The sequence below is a fragment of the Propithecus coquereli genome, unplaced genomic scaffold (genome assembly GCF_000956105.1).
Source record: "Propithecus coquereli isolate 6110/MARCELLA unplaced genomic scaffold, Pcoq_1.0 Scaffold179, whole genome shotgun sequence".
Lineage (NCBI taxonomy): Eukaryota > Metazoa > Chordata > Mammalia > Primates > Indriidae > Propithecus > Propithecus coquereli.
In genome coordinates, this window is record NW_012142634.1 from 692,659 (window position 1) to 711,694 (window position 19,036).

Sequence of the window (19,036 nt, forward strand, 5' to 3'; positions counted from 1 at the left end):
GAGGGGCCGTGTGAGAAGAATTGTGGTGGCCTCTAAGAGTGGAGAGTGAACACAAGCTGACTCTCGGTTCTGCCAACAACCTGAACTTGGATTCTTCCCCAGGATCTGCAGATTAGAGCCAGCCTGACTGACACCTTGACTTCTGACCCACAGGCTGTGAGATAGAAAATGGGCACTGTTTTAAGTCACTAAGTTTGGGGTAATTTGTAACTCAGCCATAGTTACTAATTACCCCAATAGAAGGCTGACCCTGAGAGTGAGCAAATCCCTTTCTGTTCAATTTTGATGATGGGTGACAACAATTCTGATGACACATCAGAGAGAAGACAGTCCCAGAGATAATCCAGTTCCACTTGTCATGTCACAGGAGGGTGTGAGGTCCAGAGTGGGGTTGCAGACAATGAAGAGTGGGGCTGAGGTCGGATCCAGAGGCAGGGGGTGCAGCCCACGCCAAGTGCCCCAGTGCGCCTAGCAAGGTTCTGGTGGGGGCTGTGGGCACACCCTTGGATGGGATGCTCCCACCCTCCCAGCACCGCACCCACACCCACAACCCACCCACACAAGCTTTAATCTCATGAAAGCAACTTGTAAGGAGCCAATCCCCATCCAGGAGCAGAGTCCCTGGAAATGGACAACCATGTTTTGTGATGCCCTTGTCACAGAACTTGTCTTTTCAGAAGCACCATGTCTGTTGCCTCTGAGGCACTTTGGGAAGCCCTGTGAATGAAGCTGATGGGTGTGTGGGAGCCGGGGGTGGGGATTGTGGGGGGAGATGGTCCCAGGGAAGAGGCAGGACCGCAGCCACAGGGCCTTGGACCCTGCCTGGCAACGTGGACTTGGACTCAACTCACCTTGCTGGTGCAGTGGAGGTGCTGGGGATGGGTGTCAAAGGGGTTTAATTATGGGGCTGACAAAGCAGACTTGTGCTTTGGAAGGGTCCTGGCTATGTATGTATAATAGAACAACCAGGTGGTGGACGTCAGGAGAGGAGGCAGGGGAAGCAGCAGAAGGAAGCTGTTGCAACAACCCGAAGGAGACATGCAAACTAGCAGGTCTCAACTGTCAATGGGAGTGCGTTAAACATGCAGATTCCCAGGCACCTCCCCAGACACTCTGATTCACATTACTGGCCCCACTCCCGAGGCACTGAAGTGCAATCTCTGGTATTGGGGCCCAGGAATCTGCATTTTTGAGACTCCTTCGGTGCTTCTAGGATGAGCCAGGCTCAGGAAGAGGATGGCGGCTCACTGCAGCTGGGGTAAGGGAGCACCAAGGGCCAAGACACACTGGGGCCTCTCAGGCAGGCACCTGGGCGGGTGCAGGATGGACACTCATGGGTCTGGGTTGGACCCGGAAGCAAAGTTGGGCTGGGAAGGGTGAGGATCCCAGTGAGCCCCTCGCAGTGTCTGCCTGTGGGTGTTCATGCCTATTATCCTCCGGAGCGCCGCTTGGTGACATTTCACTGCATTAAACACTCAACCTGGAAAATGAAATATTTAGAAGGCTCAGGTATTTCACATCTAGGGCAGGCGATGTTGCTCTAAATTTACCGAGTCAACAGCTCATTTCTGCCGTTGAATGGGTTGTAGATCTTGTGACAGAAGCAAGTAAGTGAAAACGCTACCAGCTGTAAACTTTATCTTATTGGCAAAATGTCTATTATGCAGCTAAAAACATCTAGTTAATAGGTACTGCCCTTCAACAATTGGTAGCAACAGAGTCTTAGGTGGAGATAACAATGACATTATGTCTCTTTTATCACCTGTAGGTTCTTTGTATTGTCAGTTACTGGCCGTACATTCCTTCTTGGCCTCAGCGACTATTGAATAAACATGTGTACCGTTCCGATGATGCCGGCACCACAATGTCACTGGGGTCCACATCATATTTTCCTTCAGAGGCTTCTGCCTGTGCGTTAGGATCCCTAATCCTCATCAGCAAGGAGGACATTTGATTTTGGGATATAGTGAAAATCGTATGAAGCTAAGTCTGATAATTAAGTGCTGATCAAGCCAGGTGATTGCAACTGAGTTGGTTGCCAAATACTCACTGGGCTCTGAGCTAGGGACTGGGAATGCAGGAACGTCATGACCCCCTTCCTCTGTAACAGAATTCTGAAATCTTAAAGCTGCAGCAGCATTTTTAGAACAAGGGAACTCCCCTGGGCACCCCGTTAGAGCAGACAGCTCTCATGTGAATACACAAGTCTGGATGTTCCTTTAAAACTAGCCATATGCCTTTCTTTCCTGAAGGTTTGATGCAGAGTCGCAGTCTGCTGATTTAAGGAACCGTTATTTGTTATTATCCTAAATCCTGTAGAGGTTTTGGATCGGGTGTAGGAAATTTTCACAAGAACCCAAATTTCACGTCGATTTGTGATGGATTAGCATACCAAAATTGGCTTAAAGTGCACTTAATGGATGCATTACTGCAGAAGGGAGCTGCCTAACCAGAGTATTTCTAAATTTATGAAATTGAAATGCACTTCAGGTTACCGAGCGCTCTAAATTTGTCAAAGTCACAGAGTGGGAGGCAGGTCGTTGCTGGTGGCAGAGGTGGTAGAAATCTAAAGGCAGCGCTGACAAAATGAATTTGAGAGCCTTTGCAATGACCCCGGGGGCTCCCTGGCACCCAGGTGCAGCCCTTTGCAGTGGCAGAAGGGGAACCTGGGTGTTCCGAGCCTCAGTGTTTGCTGAGCCCCTAGCACGTATGAGAGCATGTTCAGACAAGCTGTGTTCTTCCTTTCCCCTGCCCCACTGTACTCTCCCAATGGGTTGCCCACCGTCAGCTTGAATTCATTGGCACTAGCACACACTAATGGTTCAGGCGTAGCCTTTGGTCTTTTTCTAAATGTTTGGTTTCTGAGCCTCGGTCTCCTTACCTAAAAATGGGGATAAGTAATATTGACCTCTCGGGCTGTTGTGAGGGTCAAATGATGTAGCACGGGAAAATGCTAAGCAGAGTACTTGTCACATGGTGGGGCTTTGCAGGTCCCCCTCCTCAGGAGGGGACCAAGTCTTAGTCATCAGAGTGGCTCCAAAGTTCAGCCTAGTGCATGGCACATAGCAAGTGTTCAGAGAATGTCTGCTGAATGAATGAATGAGTGAATGAATGTGATTTTAAGGATCAGGGTAAGTCCCTGACCTTCCCATTTTCTGATGTCCTTGCACTGTCTCTTACAGAATCTTTATTCGAGTTATATGTGTTCACTGATTCAATTAATTAATTAACATTTATTATATGACTATTATGGGCAAAACTACTTTCCATAATGATGATTACTAATAACAACTAATATTTTGAACTCTTACTATGTCCCAAGAATTGTGGTTAGTATTTTTCAAACATTCAGTCTTTAATCTTCACACCAGCCCACTGAGGCAACGTATCAGTGAGTTACAGCCACGATAATGCTGCGTAATAAAACTTTGAGGTTCAGTGGCTTACAACGACGATTTTACCTACCTTCCTCATGTGTCCGTAGGTCAACTGAAGCAGTTCTGAGGCCTGCTGTGGGTGGGGTAACGTGGCTCCCGGTTGCAAGTTGAGTTTAGTCTGCTCCCTGTGTGTTCCTTCTGCGGCCTCGCTGGAAGAGGCAGCGACTCAGGACATGCTCTTTTCATGGTGGACCAACCAGAGCACAGGAAAGCAAGCCTAGCCCTGCAAGCACACTTCAAGCCTCTGATCCAGTTACATACCCCAATATCTTATTGTCTAGGGCAAGTCCAAAGTCAAGGAATGGGGAAGAACAATCCACGTACTATGAGGCTGTGACAAGGGTGTGGATGTGCAATGTCACCACGGGGGAATGAAGAATTGAGATCAATAATTCAGCCCACCACTAGTAGGTACTATTGTAAGCCTCAAACACAGAAGTGACTTGCCCAGGATTACTCAAATAGTGGGTGACACATATAGGATTTGAACCCAGGTGATTTATTATAACCCCACAATAATGCAGGTCTAGAGTACACACACAGGGAGCGGGTATTTGTCTTCTTAAATTATCTACATTTTTTTCACCCACGAGTTGCCAGTGCCACGTGGGCACCAACCTCTTTCACAGTTACACATCCCTCTGTCCATCCATCCACCCATTCACACAGGCCCGGCACTCGGGTGTTCTCTCCACTCTTCAGAATAACAAGCCCAAGTGCAATTCTTGGGTAATTTTTGGAAATTAATGTTGAGGGGAAAAAATCACCCTCCAGTTAATCTCAGGCACGTGTATAAATACCTTTGGAAAGTCCCTGGTGGAATTCGTATCAAAGTAGCACCGTGATTTTACTTAAAAACAATTTGCTCCATGTCAACCGTGATTTCTGACACCTGAATTTGAAAGTGGTCTGGGTGGGCTGAGCGCCATCTCCATAACAGAGTCATGTGTTTACTCGGAGGGAGGAGAGGAAAGACGGCAGTATGTGTGGCCACGGAATAATCCCACCCTTACAGGAGGGGATTTCCTCCTTGGTGTTTCCGTAGAATTTTCCCTGTGTTTGTTTAAACCCGTTGCACACTCTGGTCTGACAGCTGCTTGGCCCAGGGCCTTCCTTGCAGACGCATGTACAACCAAGCCTCTTTAACAGCAACCTGCACTGTGTCTCCTGCTGCAATTACTCCAGTATATAAACCTCACTGAAAGGCAGGCTTTTCTTGGGAGCTAATAAATAAGCCCCAAAGCCACAACGTGTGTAAGACCTTGAAAAATGGCATCATCATCTATTGGGAATTGTGAACCCTGCAAAAAGCAGCTCATTGTATTTTCAGAAAAAGGTTTTTGTTTTAAAAAATAATAAAGAACAAAAATCACCAAGGGGAGTCTATATGGAAAAAGCAACCTAGTCTGAGATCCCGAGGCCGATCTCCTTGCTGCGTTAATCTTTCTTTGCAGATTTTATGTAAGAGGCATTATTTGCAGGAAAACAAGACAGGGTTTTAAAGAACTCCTCTCTCATCCCAGTTTTCCATGTGCAGTTATAATCCTCTGATTGTGACCTCTGCATTAGTTGCCATGGATGCTGAGCAGAAGTTTACGACCTCAGGGTGGGTTGTGGCTTCTGGGGGTGAGATGAAGCTTTAAGTAGTAAAGAGAAAAGGGGGGAAAGGCACTGTCAGGAATCGCCCTTCACACATGTGCATCACACGTGTGCACTGGTCCTCTACAGTTTGCAAGCACGGTCAGCTCCACTTCTGGTTGCTTTGAGGAACAGGGTGCGGGACTCCGGCCATGGGAACATGGGCAGTCAAAAGACTGCGGATTCTTTTGTCCCCTGACCGTAGATTCTTGAGAGGCTGGGCTTGGTGCTCCAAGCGCCCCCTGAGCGAGACTTCCAGAATTCCAAGTGTCTTTTCTTTAGCTGATGGCATTTCAGCCCAGAGTCCAGGGAGCCACTGGTGCCGCTTCCTTGCCCTGGGCTGCCCAGGTGGTTGCCTGGAGCAGCCGCCTCCGGGCCACTGCGGCAGGCAGTGGCGCTCCGGGTCCCGCTGAACCTTCCCTCCACGCAGAAGCAAACACGCTGGGCCGAGGAGTCCTGGCCAACCTTCGCGGGATGCAAAAATACAACAGAGGGCGCCGAACCCACCAGTGCCGTGGCCTTGAATATTAATGTATGGGCTGGCTCCAGACCGCCAAGTTCCTTAAAAATGTCTCTGGCTAGGTGTCACTGCCAGACTTCAGAGGTTTCGGTTTACTTCTTATTCGGAATCTCCGCATCGCACAAACCGTGTTTACTTGGAGGGGGAGGGGGCGGGACCAAACCCACCGCTCGGCGCACACGCCTAGATCTCACATTCCAGACTCGAGCTGATGTGTGTCAGCGCGACATGGGGCGGGGGGAGGGTTCTCTTCGGATATTTCATTCGCCATCTGCACGTCACTCCCAAACTTTTCCTCCCTGCGCTCGGAGAATCAGGTTGACGCGCCCTGGATGCGGGGCTCGAGGCTCGGGGCTGGGCGCGCTCCCGCGGAGCCGGAGCCGCAGAGCCTCCCGGGCTGGACTCGGGCTTCTCAGGTACAAGTTGGGAGCCGGGCGCCCCCGTGGGGGCGGCGAGGAGGGGCGGAGGTCTGGCTGCGGGCTCCGGGCTGCGGCGCCTCTCTGCGGGTTCCGGCCGGGCAGCGGCGGCGGCGGCCCGGCTGGGCGCTGGGAGTCCGGGCGGCGGAGGCTGCGCGCAGCCTCACTCCCCGCGGCGCTCCCGGCGCGGTGGTGGCGGCGGCGGCCCAGGCAGACAATGAACTTGCGAGCGCGCCGAGCCGAGGCAGGTTTGGGCCCCGCACCCCTCGACCCGGCCTCTGCGAGGCTTCTAGAGCCCCAGCGGAAGGCGTCCCTTCGCCATGGGTCCTGGTCGCTCTCCCAGCGACCTGCGCGCTTAGGGACCCCGCGGAAGGGCTGCCCGGCGGCGGCGCCGGGGCTCGCACGCCCCCTCCCTAGCCCGAGAGAATACGACCAGAGCTCGGGGACAGGGGACCGGCGGTGGCGTGGTGGCGCTGTGGACAGCTCGGAGGCCTGCGGGCGGGGGGGGGGCGCACGTCGCGGGGCACGCACTGGCCGGCTATCCCGGAGAACGACCTCAGGAGTCGGAATCGGACGGACGGACGGACAGACCAGCGCCTTCGCGGTGTGAGCGCGCGCTGGGTGGCGGTGGGAGACTGGAATTCCCCCGGCCGTGCGCTCCGTTTCTCCCGCCCCCTGCCCCGCTCCGCCGCACTTCGGGGAAGTTTCCAGGCGTGGCCCGGGGCAGGTAGGTGGGCATCACCACTCTGTCCCGGCTCTGGCTCGGAGCCGCCTCCAGAACCCCGACTTTAGCTCCGCGGCCGCTCCGGGCGGGGAGGAGGGGGCTCTGCGGCGCAGACGCCCCTGGGACCGGGCTCCGGGAGGGGGCCTGCGGGGCGGGCCTGGGAAGAGACGGGGGCGCGGCTGAGCCCCGAGCGGTCTGAACTTTTGCTCCCCGCCACCTCCTCCCCGCCCTGCCCCCGCCCCCGCCCCCTGTCCCTGCCCTGCGCCCCGCCGCGTCTCGGGAAGCGGCGTGATTCGGGAGTTGCCGGCGCTTCCCGGCGGCTGCGGCGGCGTCCCCGGCCGGCCTGGGCGCGGGGAGCCGAGCGAGGCAGGTCTGAGCCGCGCGGTGGGCGGCGGTGGTGAGCCGGGGCTCCGGGCGGCGGAGCTTGGGGAGCCGGGTGGCGGCGGCCGCGGCGCGGGGGCGACGCCGGCGATCGTGATGGAGTGCGAGTCTGTTGGGTTGTGTGTGCCGGTGGAGAGGACGCGGCGGCGGCTGTGGGTGGCTGGGTGGGGGGTTGTGGCGCAGTTGGCCCCCGGGACCCCCCTGAGATCACGGGGTGGAGGCGCCCGGCGGAGGGAGTCTCGCCTTTGGGGCAATGAATGAAGAGCGGTGGAAGCGCCTTCCCGACTCCTCCGGGCGAACCGATTGGCCGGCGCGCGCTCGCGTGTGCGTGTTTAGGATTCCGAGCCGCCTGGGTCCTGGGCACCGCGGCTTGACCGCCCCGTCGCGATCCGGGTGCCCACGTTGCCCGCCCGCCCTGCGCCCGGCTTGGCCGGCGGGCTGGAGCGGCGGGAGTGGACGCGGAAGGCTGGGGCTCGGTTTCGGGCTGCCGGCGTAGGGAGATTCTGGAAGGAGGCGACCAGGCTAGGGGCTGGGGTCAGCTCCTCGGGCCCCACCCCCGTTCTCCCGTCTCCTGGCGGGCACGGAGCCGCTGTGACAGCTGGGCTCCTTCGCCGTATTCCTGTTGGGTGAATTGATGGTACCGAGTTCTCAGGACTGAAGTGTGGTTCCGTGAAGCCCCGGGAAGGGACGTGGCGAGCCGCTCAGTGATGCTGGCGGAGGGGCTTGCTCTGGTTCTGGGCTCCCCAGCAGTGCCCGTGCTCTCGGACAGCTGCAGTTCCTGAGTGGTGCGGAACGCCGGGGTGGATTACGGTAGCCACCCAGTGCTGGAGCGAAGAGGCCGCCTGGGGGCATCTGCACCCGTTGGGGGGCCCAGGGGGAAACTGAAGCCTAGAGATTTGCCTAAAGTTTCTCTTGGACGCTCTCATCCCATTCGCCATCCCGGCCTTTCCTACTCCCCTACCCCCAACCATTGCAAAATCAGGACCCTCCCTTCCAGAACATGGCACTTGTTAATTTTACAAACTGTATGTTGAGCTGGGATCTTTTGGTTGATACATAAAGCCATACAGATCATATATGATTTTGTTCAAACTAGCACAAGAATAAAAATGCCATCTAATTAGGTAGCTTTTACTAAACAAGTTTTTCTCCCCCAAACTCCTGAAAAACTGGCAGGAAGATTTTATTTCCCGCCACCTCCTGGATGGGTGCACTGAGCGCAGAGGTGAGGTGGTTTGTCATGGTCTTCCCATCAGCACCTAGGGAGGTGGACCTGCAGGTCTGGGCTTCCCTCCAAAGCCCAGCTCCCCAGGAGAGCCGTCCAGGGGCCCTCTGTAGGATGTCCAGCAGTGTCCTTGCGTCTTTCCCCTCTTGGGCACTGTGTGACTGCCGTGAGCCGGCTTGTGGGTGAAGCGTGCAGGATTAATTAATTCAGGATATTGTACACTGGATGGGGAGGCAGGTCCGCTAACAGTGGCTCACACGCATGCCCTGATTTTTTCTTAGATGATTTGCGCTCATCATGTCTGAACTGCTGTCCTGGTCAGGGACACAGCACTGTCACTGTGGCTGCTGTGAGGGCGGCTGTTTCCTTCCACACTGTTCTCATCCCATGTTGCCGCTGCCCCTGGCCAGGAAAGGTGAGATGTCAGAAGAGGCGTTTGGTTCTTCACATGCCTGGGAGAGAAGCAATTAATCCCTGTGTCAGGAGGAAGCAATGTTTGCAGGAAAGGTTGGGAGAGGTTGGAAAGCAGACTTTGCTTATTTGGTGTCTTGAGAGAGAGCAGAGAAAAAACTTGAAGTTAACTAGCTGGGCCCCAGAAGCCTCAGGCCCTTTGACCTGCACAAGGGGAACTGTGTAGATTAGTGCTGGGGTGTGCTGGTCCAAGCCCTTTGGAGTTTGACTGGATGGTGCCCTGCTGGTGGAGTGGGGTGGGGAGAGGAGGGCATCCCTGGGCTGTTCTGAACAGGTGAGTGAATGCCCACCCACAGGGGCAGCCTCACGCAGCTCCTGCCAGTTGAGGGGAAAAGCAGAGTTGACAGGTCTTGTGAATTTCCGAGAGAGAATTCGCAAGCCTGGGTATGTAAGCGTGGGCGCAAATTCTAGAAGCATGGTAGAGGGTTAGGGGTGAGTGTCCTTCTAGGAGGTCTGAAGCTTGACACCTGGCCCTATGTTTACCTATGTGATACCCTATGGGAAGGGTATCACACCATCAGAGAGCCATGACATGTGACAGCATGCAGGAATCACATGCCCTGTGGGCCGAGGGACTAAGAATGGATGGGTGCCCATCGTGGCTGCATCCAGGCGTCAGGGCTGGTGATGAGGTCTGCTGAGACCCCTTCACATGCTTGCCCGTTATGCATTCATCCAGTAGCTATTATATTTAACACATCGACAGCTGCCACACATAAGAGCCCCAGAAACTTCTCCTTGGGGCCACAATGTTTTGTTATGAAAATAGAATAAAAACTTTGAGTGTAATTTAAAGGTAAACATAAATAGAAAAACAAAATTTGTTGACTTCTATTCATTTAATCCATGTTTTTAGATCAAATTGTCACTATTAATTGTAACAATAAGAACATCAACAAGTAAGATTTTATATAGGCTTCACGCAGCCCGGGGGTCAAAACTAGAGTGAGTTAAATAGAACTCTCATGGCAGTTAATGTGTTAATGAATAACCGTCATGTGTAAAGTCAGACTCTGCATAAAACTGTCCATATAGTCCCATTCCCAAGATAGATCCCACAGTTGAGTCTCTGAGATGGTAGGGGATAGGACAGAGAGGGTCCCAGCCCTCATGGGAGGGGGACAGAGGATCGCCCGCATCAAATGGTCTATAAGCTGCCCTGAGTGGTGGGAGACAGCAAGACAAAGCAGGGCACCGGGGAGGGCTGGGTTGTGGGGGAGGGGTGAGGAGCCTCCTTTTTTAGGTGTGGACCTTGAGGTTCGGAGCAGTGGAGTGACTTGCCCAAGATCACACAGCTGGTACGTGGAAAGTCAGTGGATCTCTGATCTCCAGCTCTTGGGCCAGCTCCTTCACCTCCACCACGCCAGGCTGGGGCCTTTTAGAAACTCCCAGATGAGTGGAGACTCCCTGCAGTTGTCACCTCTCACTTATCCTGTCTGCACGTCCAGGCCCTGTCCCATCCCCGGGGCCTCAGCAGACCCAGGATCGCAGAGATGCCATTTGGAGCCCGTTTGTATGAGAGAGGAGTTGTCTTACATTCTAAAAGCAGAAACTATTCTTAAAAGTAGTAGCAGACTTGGGAGCATCATCGATCAGAGCAACCAGTCAGCCGACATCTCTTCAGTAGCATGTGACTTAGAAGTGACTCAGTTACTGGTGAGAACAATGCAGCCTCGCTGCCCTCTGGCCTGTAGAGCGGGATGCTCAGGTATGATGCTCAGTGCCTTCAAAGGCAACTTTGTTGGTGCCGTGAATGAAGAGCTCGCATTGGCGCTTAGCTGGCTGAGCACTGGGAGGCTGTTTCCACTTGCACAATGTCGTTCTTTATTGGCCTCTGTCATTAGGGTCTGATTTCTTTACTGAGATGGCTTCTCCTTTCAAATAAAGCACTGGGACAAAATGATTTGGTATCGACCTATGTCTCCACGGCTATGAGCTGAGACATAAAGGGAGCAGTTATCTAGTTAGTGTGTCCAGTTAGTTATCTAGTTAGTAGTTAGTGTCCAGGAAGAAAAGTGAAGGTTTTGTGTTCGTTTGGGCCAATGTAGAATTTTCAATTTGAAGCGTGGGAGCTGGGGAGGGAGAGAGTTGATTATAACAGCTGTCATGTGTCATGTCCCTACAGGCTTGCAGCTGGCTCTGTGTCAGGCAGGTCACACAGGCGTATCTCCTCGTGTTCCTTAGGGGCTAGAAGGCTGTAAGAGAGGACACACCCCTAAGCTTGTAGCATCCGGATGTACAGGAGGAAGCATCAGGGAATGACAGTGGTGGCAGGAGCTCAGTAACGGGGTGGGGGAGCATAGCGCTTGTGGCTCCAGCAGGAGAAGGCAGGCGTGAATCAGCAAGTGGTTCAGTTGCGGGTGGTGGCAAGTGGGAAGCAGCTTCTCCTCTATGCTGGTTTCGAAGGGATGTGGAGGATAGGAGACCATGCCCAGCAGCTCTCTGCAGCATTTATGCATCCCCCAGGTGCAGCCCCGAGCCAGGTGCATGGGGGCAGAGAGTCGGCACTCAGCATGAGCGCAGCACTCAGATCAGTGGGCGAGGCAGAACTTGTGCAAGTCAGGATTACATAACGCTGCTGACAGGAGCCTTCGCGGGGCCTCAGGAAAGTGCAGCAGGAGCTTTGGGGTTGCACTGTTCTGGGAGACTTCACCCCTGGCCTGAGAGCTTGTGTCCTATAAAAGAGTTAATACCTGCTAGGTGCTTGGAACAGAGCCTGGCACATAGTAATTGCTCAATAATTATTGGCTCTTGTGGTATCCTTTAGTGCTAGTGCTCATAGCCAGGGGTGTCTCCATATTCTATTCCAGCATGTTCTACCTCAAAGGCCATAAGCCCGGAGCCCTTGGAAGCCTTGGATTCTAGCTGGGTTTCTGTAGGCAGGTTGCTTCACCTGTCTGGGCTCTGTCTCCTCCTCTGTGCAAAGAGGGCGCTGGGTAAACAGCTGCCCTCCAAGACCCTTGAGCTGACCTTGTGGGCAGGCTGTGGATCAGTTTGATGCAATTAAGCAGAGAGTGGAGCTCTGGCAGCTCTAGTGCAAATGTGCTGGTGTGGCTGGCTTTTGGATGTCACAGCTTGAGCCTCCCTCCAAGCTTGAAAGAGTCCTGGGGGGGTGTGGGGGGCCTCCCGGCTGGGGCAGACTCTCTCTGACACCTATTTTACATTTCTAGAACTCATCCTGGGCCAGGCTTTTAGGTCTCTGAAGAAAGTGAGGCTGGCAGATCCTCAAAAGCAGAGGGTATCATGATAATGGAAACTTGGACACTTTCCAGAATTGAGTTTGTGCTGAAAATATTGAAACAGACAGCCCAGGCACCCAGGTGCCTGGAAGATACCCCAACATGGGCAAATAATTAGATGCAGGCCAGGCACAATTATGCTTTTCCTATACTATGCTGGAACCTGGTGGCTTAACATGTTCTCTTGAAATGGAACATGCTCCTGCTGGACCTTCGTGCCCCTGTGGTCAAAAAGACAGTGGTATGGCTGCTGGTGGGAGGACGTGCCGAGAGAGGTGGCGATTCCACCCCTCCCAGGTTCTGTCCTCCATTTCTGTGTCCTTGTAGGTAGCTGCCCAAGGGACTGGGTGCATGGCACCTTTGCTAGGCGGTCAGAACCTGCATTGCACAGTCTGAGGGGTCCGAGGAGATGTGAGATGGATCGTTACCCCACCCCTCATTGAAAGAGGTCTGGGCAGCTTGTCCGCCCTTTCATGACCCCTGTTTGCTCACTGGCACCAAAGGAGAGAAGTTCACCAGCACCTTCGCACTGCCAGGCAGCCGGACATTTGGCACCCATGACAGATGTTCTTTTTGCACAGGTGCTGGATCCCTTAGGCACTTAGAGGAGTAGCGCAGGTTGTGGGCTGAGCCTGGGCTCCATGCTGACTTGGGTTCAAGTCCCTGCTCTGCTTCGTTCCATTACCGTGACCCTGAACAAGTGGCTTAATCTTGTGCCTCGGTTTCCTCATCTGTAAAGAGGGGTTAATGATCTCTACCTTGTCGGGTGGCTTGAGTATTAGAAACAGTATAATTTCGAGTTCAGGGGAGCTCCGCAAATTGAAACACTCTCTTCTGGCCAAGTTCTCAACCTATCGAGAGATAGGCCAGGAGGAGGACAGGTGGAGATCACATGTGATGCTCGGTCCTGCCTGAGGCTGATGTCGGAGAATGTGGCTGAACTAGTGGGTGAGAGAGCGGAGAATTGGGCAGTTAGCTGGACTCTCCCCACCTCCCCCCAGTCACCTGCAGAGTCGGAAAGTGTCAGCCTGTCCTGTGGCTGCAGGCAGCAGAGGGAAGTGCCTTTCCTGTGGGGGGAGGCGGGGCCGGGCTATGCACGTCCACACTCCTGGGATGGTGTAGATGCCACCAGGCGTAGACACCAGGAGATTACCCGGGTGAAGCTCCCTCTGCGTGGAAGGAAACACCCGGAATGGGCAAGCAGAGTCGCCCATGACAGGGAATAGGAAGTGCTGAGCTCGGTGCCCGGCCCACGTCGGGGGTTGGCAAATGGCGTCTGTTAGGTGTGCAGTTGGTGGGGGCATCAACTAGGTGGTGTTTTCTGCTGTAGGAAATGATCTGGCTTTAATTCAAGAAGAATGCCTCTTCCTCGCTTCTTGGCAGAGCGTGGGAGTGATTAGCCAAACTGGGATAATGACTAGCCGTGGACCTCAAGGCTCCAATCCACTGTGAACACAGTTCACAAGGAGCTGAGGTAGCGGCTGACTCCCAGCCTGGGCCTGGAGAACCTCTTCCACCTCCTCTCCCTTGGCCCCCCACATGGCCCGCACTTCCACAGACTGCTCTGCCTTCGCAGAGAGGCCCCTGGCCGGCCGGGCCAGGACTGGGATGCACTTGAGTCCCCGGCCACTGGAGTGGGGGGGCCTCCCACATCCGCCTGTCCTGCCCCTCCATCGCACCCCTGCCCTGCCACTGTCGCTGCCTTCAGGAAGCCTCTGCCAGTCACTCTTGCCACCCTCCCCGCCTCCATGTGCCTTTCTACCCCCACCCAAGAGTAGCCTTCGTCCTCTGAGCTGCTGCAGCCCCACTCGATTGCGCTGAACCTGTTGCGCGCCGTTCACTGTGCTCCAGCGTCCTGGGGACTCACGGCACATTCTCATAGCTGGACCCGCACACAGTTGTGAGTGACTGCCATTTGTTGAATTAATGCATCAATTAAAAATTATTCTTGCAAAGGCTAGTTTGTCCTGGAGAGTTTATGTGGGCCTCTGAGTGTGCACCCAGAAGACAGAAAAGAACCCTAAATTTAGTAGTACGGCACAGGAGAGTTAACAGTTGTCATTCAATTTTCAAAGGAGTCAAGATTCCTTGGATTTACTGGCATCAGGTTTTTGGGCTATTAAAGGGGAGTGCTATAGTGTTTTTGTCTCGAGAGCCGTGGGGGACGATGTGGGAGCTCGGCTGGTGTTTCAGGAACCTGAGCAGGAGCCGTCTTCTCCGGGCGAGAAGCGTGGGGGCTGTCAGCAGGCCTCGTAGCTGGTATAAATAGCTCGGCTTTAAGTTCCATGCGCCTTTGTTTGGAATGTAAATATTTGCATTAAAAATATAAAGTATGTCCTGGCATGTATTTTTAGGGTCTATAATTTCTAAACCCCAAATCAGACTATTGGTCTACAGAGGATTAATTTTCTCTGATTTGTGAACCTGTTTATGTAAAGAGTCTTCCAAATGTACACACACCAAGCCGTGTTTGCTTTGTGCACGCGAAGATCGCCGGGATCACAGAAAGCAGCGTCGCCCTGGGGAATCTGGGCCGAGGCGGGTGTTTGTCTACACACACTCTGATCACTCTGCCGGGTCGTTGCAGCAGTGCGGGGTAGGGCTGGAGACGTTTCGCCGAGGTCCCCGTGGGGTCTCTAGGGCCTGGCTTCTCTGTCCTCAGTTTCCTGGACACCCAGGTGGGGGTTTGGCTGCAGCTGGCTGGCCTCTGTGTCTTGTACCCAGATGCTGATTGTAGAGTTGCTTTAGGAAGATGTTGAGAACAGGGTTCTTGTGCCCTCTTGGTGGTCTGATGGAGGGAGCCGGAAGTTCTCGTTTCTGGTTTAAACTTGAACTGGGAGGGCCTCTGTGTGATGTTTTCCTCCAGTAGATTCCTGGGGGCAGTTTAGCTTTGTAATTTTTCTGTGAAGAACCACCCAGATTTGTTGAACCCTCTCTTTACGCTGTTCTCGGTAGAGGGAGGCGGGTAGAGAGAGGCCGGGTTGGTGGGAGCTGGGCGGGCCTCCTGCCCTGGCACTGGGAAGGTTGTTCTTGAGGCTCCCTGGGCAGTCCTCCATGGAACCTTCCTGGCCCCGAGGCTCAGATGGAGAAAGCTGGGGATGTGGGGGTGAGCTGGCCTGCTGGGGAGGGCCAAATCCAGGCTGGCCCCCCATCCCCGCACAACTTCCCTCTCGTCACAGGATGAAGGGCAAGTGAGAAGAGAGCCAGGCGGGTCCTTACCAGGGACAGTCAGGGCCCCTGGCTCCCAATTCTGGCTTCCTGTGAGGCTTGTACCGAGGCCTCCTTGGTCCTTGCTTCCCAGCCAGCCTGTGGCCCCTGTCCTTGGGCGGGGACACGACCCCACATCCCACTGAACACTGATGCCTTAGGACCAGGAAGGACTCCCTGGGACAGCAGGGTCCCTTCCGTCATTCTTCCCTGTCCCATCTTGCAAAGGGCATGGTGTCTTCAGTAGCGGAAAACTGTCTCTCTGCTTTGGAACTTTTCCTTCCTTGGGGTCCTTATCTGGAAGAAACATTGTGTGTGCTTAGAAACGGCGAGCCTCGGGGAGGGCCGTCATCTCGTGTGTTCTGGGTGTCGTTGAATTCTGCAGACCCACGATTGCCTTTCCCATGGTCCTCTCTAGCCTGGCCCACAGTGGTGTGACCCTCCCTCATCGTCTGTCACAGTTTTTAATAAAGACAATACGCTCCAGAAAGGCCCCGTCCAACGCCACGGCAGTCCAGTCATCCAAGTGCGTGACATTGAAAGCCAGAGGAAATAGCTGCTTAGAGGACACGCTGAACTTGCCTAAGAAAGTTACCAGCAAGAATAAATGAGGGGAAAAGGACGCTCCGACTAATGAGAATGGTATCAGGCTGACGTGTTGTGTTGTCCTAACTTTGAAAAGCTATTTACTCCCACTCAATGGCAGTGTCTGTGAGAAATTAGCTGGGGAAGAAGTACAGAAGAGAAGAGTGGGGTCATAGTGAACCTGAGGTCCTCCTCGGAACTATCTTCCAGGCCAAAAAAGAAACATCATCTGCTTGCTGGTCCACAGTGGCAGATCCACGGATCCTTTGCATTGTACACGATTTGGCTCTGAGAAGAAAAATGATGTATTAAAAATAAGATGAAGCTTCAGTTGCCATTTGAGTGGTAGAAAATAAATTTGCTTTTGGCAGTTAAAACTGCAACAAATCAATAGAAAGTGGCCTGCCCACTTTTGAGTCAGCAGTTTTTTCGGTTTATGGAAGGGTGAAAAGATTTGCCTGCTGACAATCCCCTCTGGATCTGGGCAGAAGCTGCAGAACTATTTAGGGTTTCAGGGTACATACACGCGTGTACGCCTATCTTACAACGGTCTCATCTGGTTTATTTAAGAAATCATGAAACAGACTTTTTTTAAATCCATTCTACCTCTTCTTTTTAAAACAGCATTACTGAGATATAATTCACATTTCATACAATTCACCCATGTAAATAAAGTATGCGATTCATCGTTTTGCAGTATATTCACAGATATGTACAACCATCGCCACAGCCAATTTTAGAACATTTCATTATCTCAAAAAGAAACCATGTCCCCTTAAGCTGTCACCCCTGTCTCCTCATTCTCCCGTCTCTACCCCGTAGTCCTAAGCAACCACAAATCTGCCTTCTTCTCATCCAGACTCTTCTGCTCTGGCCGGCCGTGTGAACAGAGTCATGCAGAAGGTGGCCTTTTGTGACTGGCTTCTTTCACTTCGTGTAATGTTTCCGTGGTTCACCCGCCTGTGTAATAGCACGTGTCAGAACTCAATTCCTTTGTACGGCTGCGTAGTATTCCACTGAAAGGGTGGGCCACCATTCTCTTTCTCCATCTGTCCACTGAGAGACATTTGGGTGGTCTCCACCCTCGGCTCTTGTGAACAATGCTGCCACAAACATTTGTGTACAAGTTTTTTTGTGTGGATATACGTTTCCATTTCTAGTGTTATATTTTATGAGATGTTGTTAATTTTTCCTAATAATAAGAATCATTTGTTTTTCTACCTGCTCTTTCCCTGGCCCTAGAGAAGGCGCAATTCTCTGATTCTCTGAGGGGTCCTGACCTCTCGCTCATCCTGGCTGAGATACTGAATTGTCTGAATGTTAGAGCTGGAAAGGCCTTCAGGCAGACACAGTTCAGCTTCATTGTATAGATGGGGAAACTGAGGCCCAGAGAGGCCACACATAGAGTCAGGATTGAATTCAGGTTTTTGGAGTCACAATCTGACTACTCCGAATGTTCTCCCTAAACTCTTAGTGAACCTACTGGCCTGGGGCAATAATAAACACCAGTGGAGGTGGACAGATGGTGGCTGGGCCGCCCGGGGCACTGTTCTAACCGTCTTCTGATCTGACGGAGGCCCAGAAGGTCTCAGCCTCCAACAGCTGCTAAACAAGAACTGCAACTTGTGGCAACAGCATCTTTCTGTTTCTTCTTCCCCTGCAGCATCGGGAGGCTGACCACTTATCCGGGGAATAATTAAATTAGGAACCAATTTGGAGAATGAAATTTTATCTGATCTGGCCGAGCCCATAAACAAGGGGCTGTGATTGTGACTCCAGGATACATTATGAAGTTGTTTTTTAAAGACTTATGCTGGGCTAAAGCATTGAAAGAAATATGTGGAGGCCAGGCTGGGGGAGCTCCCGGGTGGGGGTGTGGTCCCAGGGGTTGGCTTTGTCCTCAGACTGGTCCTTCAAGCTCTTTGTTTCCAGGTCCCATTTGAGCTCTGATGAGAGAGAGAGACGTGTTTTGTGGCTGGGATGTTCTCTACGCTTAGGAAAGTTCTTCGGTTAAATCCTCATGGTTGTTATTAATACCATTGACATCCTAGAGCATCTTTACAATGGCAATAAGAAGTAAACTCGGCAGGAAGCTCAGGGGCTCTAAATCAGGGGTGCCGCTTTGGAGCTCCATGGAGCTTTGTAAAGAAATGCACAAACGCCCGTCCTACGCCAGCTCTGCTACACCGGATCTTTGGGTGTGGGTGCTGGGCATCTGCGTGTGTGCACACGTGTGTGCGCGTGTGTGTCTGCATATCTGGACCCACGGTCCTGAAGCTCTTTAGCTGAGAAGCACGGGTGGAACTAAGCAGTGATTGTCATCATTCTTCTGAGGGGACTTTCCAGCTCTTCCACAGCGAAGATGAGGGACAGGTAACCAGCAGGTGACTCGGGAATGAGTCTCGCTTGTCCTCAGTCCGTGTTGCCTTTGGGTTTCATGTCCAGATTCCGTGATGTAACTGGCACACATGTTCCCTCCCTCTGTAGCAAAACTGTGGGATTTTGGACGTTTTCCTTCTCTCTGGGAGTGAGCCCACCCTCCTCCCCACAGTGGCCCCGGCCAAGGAGGCTCCTTGGACAGCTGGTCCCTGCAGAACTGCCTCCTTTCTGTCTCTGCTGCTGGAGGCTTATCTGTCCTTCAGAATAGGAGGTGTGTCTTATTCAGGTTGTATCCCCAGGGCCCAGCCCATGGGAAGAAGTGACTGGGTGGATGGTTGGACAGATGGCTGGACAGACAGACAGATAAAAGGCAGGCGGGCATGTGTGGGCAAGAGCACACTGGGTAACTGAAAACCGTGACCCATGGTGCAGGGATGGCAAGGGTCTTGCAGACTGTCCGGTTTTATAGCTGGAGAAACTGAGGCCTGCAGAAGTCAGTGGTTTGCCCTGATCCCTCAGCATCACTAATGAAGAACACTGACCCTTCCACTTCTCTAACTCTTCTGACTCCAGCTCTACACGTCCTCGGGAGAGTCACCCTCTGGGGAAAAGAACTCTTTGTTGAGGACCTTGTGTGTGCCCCATGCTGTCCTTGGGGACATAGTGGTGAACTACAGACGGGGCCTCTATGCTCAGAGTGTGTGTTCTCATGGGGAGAGGCCGGCAGTGGACAAGTTCACAGCTGTTGGAGAACAGAAAGTCTAAGGGCTCTGTGATGGTGTGACTGGCTGGGTGATCAGAGAAGGCCTTGCCA

The 19,036-nt window shown here is 53.1% G+C and overlaps 1 protein-coding gene across 1 annotated transcript in view; it reads left to right on the forward strand.

The window, feature by feature from the left end:
- The first annotated feature begins 5,872 nt into the window (after positions 1–5,872).
- Positions 5,873–19,036, forward strand: part of CHST15 (carbohydrate (N-acetylgalactosamine 4-sulfate 6-O) sulfotransferase 15) — a 75,188-nt gene continuing 62,024 nt past the window's right edge. The window contains exon 1 of the mRNA XM_012642455.1: positions 5,873–6,011. The gene's annotated coding sequence lies outside the window, so the exon portion shown is untranslated. The remainder of the gene's footprint in view (positions 6,012–19,036) is intronic.